Source organism: Borostomias antarcticus, assembly GCF_949987555.1.
Source record: "Borostomias antarcticus genome assembly, chromosome: 2".
NCBI classification, from domain to species: Eukaryota; Metazoa; Chordata; class Actinopteri; order Stomiiformes; family Stomiidae; genus Borostomias; species Borostomias antarcticus.
In genome coordinates, this window is record NC_140235.1 from 41,375,381 (window position 1) to 41,377,880 (window position 2,500).

Consider the following 2,500-nt stretch of genomic DNA (forward strand, 5'->3'; position numbering starts at 1 on the left):
TCTTTCTCTCTGTCTCTCCCTCTTCTTCTTCTCCTCCTTGTATCGGTTGGTTGTTATTGTCCTCTTCCTCCAGACTCGGGTCCGAGGTGCTATATATCCAGGCACACCTCCAGGAGCCATGTCACCATCCCGTCATCCACGACCGTCTGGCCACGCGTTCCGTTGAGTGTCCGGTACGTCGGACAGGACAGTCCTGGATGACGTGGTCGGCGGTTTGTTCCTCGACGCCACACTCGCACGCCGCCACACAACCTGCTTCGCTGTTTCGTACCCCGCCCCCAGATAGCAAGCGGATCTGGGCCATATACAGGCCAGATCTGGCCCTTGTGGCTTAGTTCTGACCCATATATGGCCCAGAATCATTACACATCCGCTTGCTATCTGGGCCTGCTGTCATGCTGAGAGTGTTCTGGAGCTAGACTGCAGTTGAAATTTAGCTTTTTTGCTAAGACTGACACATTTACCCCTGTGGCTGATTAATGTGTACTGTCCCTGTTCAAATAAATAAATAAAATGAAATGAAATGCAGCTGCAGAAGTGCATTAATTTATATTCCCTGATGAGGTGGGCTTTAACCTGGTCAAGAGAAGGTGCCGGGGCAGGACTGTCATCGGCCAGCGTGTCATGGTTGAGGACCCTGGCCAGCGTGTCATGGTTGAGAACCCTGGCCAGCGTGTCATGGTTGAGGACCCTGGCCAGCGTGTCATGGTTGAGGACCCTGGCCAGCGTGTCATGGTTGAGGACCCTGGCCAGCGTGTCATGGTTGAGGACCCTGGCCAGCGTGTCATGGTTGAGGTCATGGTTGAGGTCCCTGGCCAGCGTGTCATGGTTGAGGTCATGGTTGAAGACCCTGGCCAGCGTGTCATGGTTGAGGACCCTGGCCAGCGTGTCATGGTTGAGGTCCCTGGCCAGCATGTCATGGTTGAGGAGCCTGGCCAGCGTGTCATGGTTGAGGTCCCTGGCCAGCATGTCATGGTTGAGGAGCCTGGCCAGCGTGTCATGGTTGAGGAGCCTGGCCAGCGTGTCATGGTTGAGGACCCTGGCCAGCGTGGAGGGAATATTACAATGTGTGCTGCCATAAACCACCACGGTGTCCTCCATCACCATACAACAACAACACAGCCCATCTCCTCACATTCCTGGAAGAACGACACAGCCTGCTCATTCCACCAGACCAGACGAATGGCCCAGAGCAGCTCAAGTACGTTGTCATCTGGCACAACGTAGGTTTCCACCGGGCTGCTCTGGTCCTGACTGGTTCCGCGACTACCCACAATGCTCGGCTGTGTTTCTCCCACCATACTCTCATTCCTCAGAGGAGTTTGGGGAGCTTTTCTCAGCTTGGAGATGGAAAGTCTATGAGCGGAACCCACAGGCCCGGATCCCACTGCTCCAGGCTGTGGAGGAGGCATGTGGTGGCATTACTGCAGAGGCCTGTCAAGACTTCATGCGCCATTTATCCAGATAGATAATACTTACTTCCCTGGTTACTTGGCCAGGGTGAACATCGCCTGCGACGTCCTGAGGCCAGACGGCAACCAAAAACAGGACGCTGCCTAGTCGGGTTTAGTTTTGTACTGTGCAGGCCTATTTTCTGTTGAAATCCATTCCATCCAGGTGTTTTCTGATTTTTGATTGATTTTTTGTGTGTTTTGTGGTTTGTGTGTAGAGTTCTGAGGATGTTTGTATACAGGGTTAAATTGGGAGGTTTTCCTCAGTGATCAGGCTGTTTGATGTGGAAGGTTTTCCTCAGTGATCAGGCTGTTTGATGTGGGAGGTTTTCCTCAGTGATCAGGCTGTTTGATGTGGGAGGTTTTCCTCAGTGATCAGGCTGTTTGATGTGGAAGGTTTTCCTCAGTGATCAGGCTGTTTGATGTGGAAGGTTTTCCTCAGTGATCAGGCTGTTTGATGTGGAAGGTTTTCCTCAGTGATCAGGCTGTTTGATGGAAGGTTTTCCTCAGTGATCAGGCTGTTTGATGTGGAAGGTCAGTGATCAGGCTGTTTGATGTGGGAGGTTTTCCTCCGTGATCAGGCTGTTTGATGGGAGGTTTTCCTCAGTGATCAGGCTGTTTGATGTGGGAGGTTTTCCTCAGTGATCAGGCTGTTTGATGGAAGGTTTTCCTCAGTGATCAGGCTGTTTGATGTGGGAGGTTTTCCTCAGTGATCAGGCTGTTTGATGTGGAAGGTTTTCCTCAGTGATCAGGCTGTTTGATGTGGAAGGTTTTCCTCAGTGATCAGGCTGTTTGATGTGGAAGGTTTTCCTCAGTGATCAGGCTGTTTGATGGAAGGTTTTCCTCAGTGATCAGGCTGTTTGATGTGGAAGGTTTTCCTCAGTGATCAGGCTGTTTGATGGAAGGTTTTCCTCAGTGATCAGGCTGTTTGATGGAAGGTTTTCCTCAGTGATCAGGCTGTTTGATCAGGCTGTTTGATGTGGAAGGTTTTCCTCAGTGATCAGGCTGTTTGATGTGGAAGGTTTTCCTCAGTGATCAGGCTGTTTGAT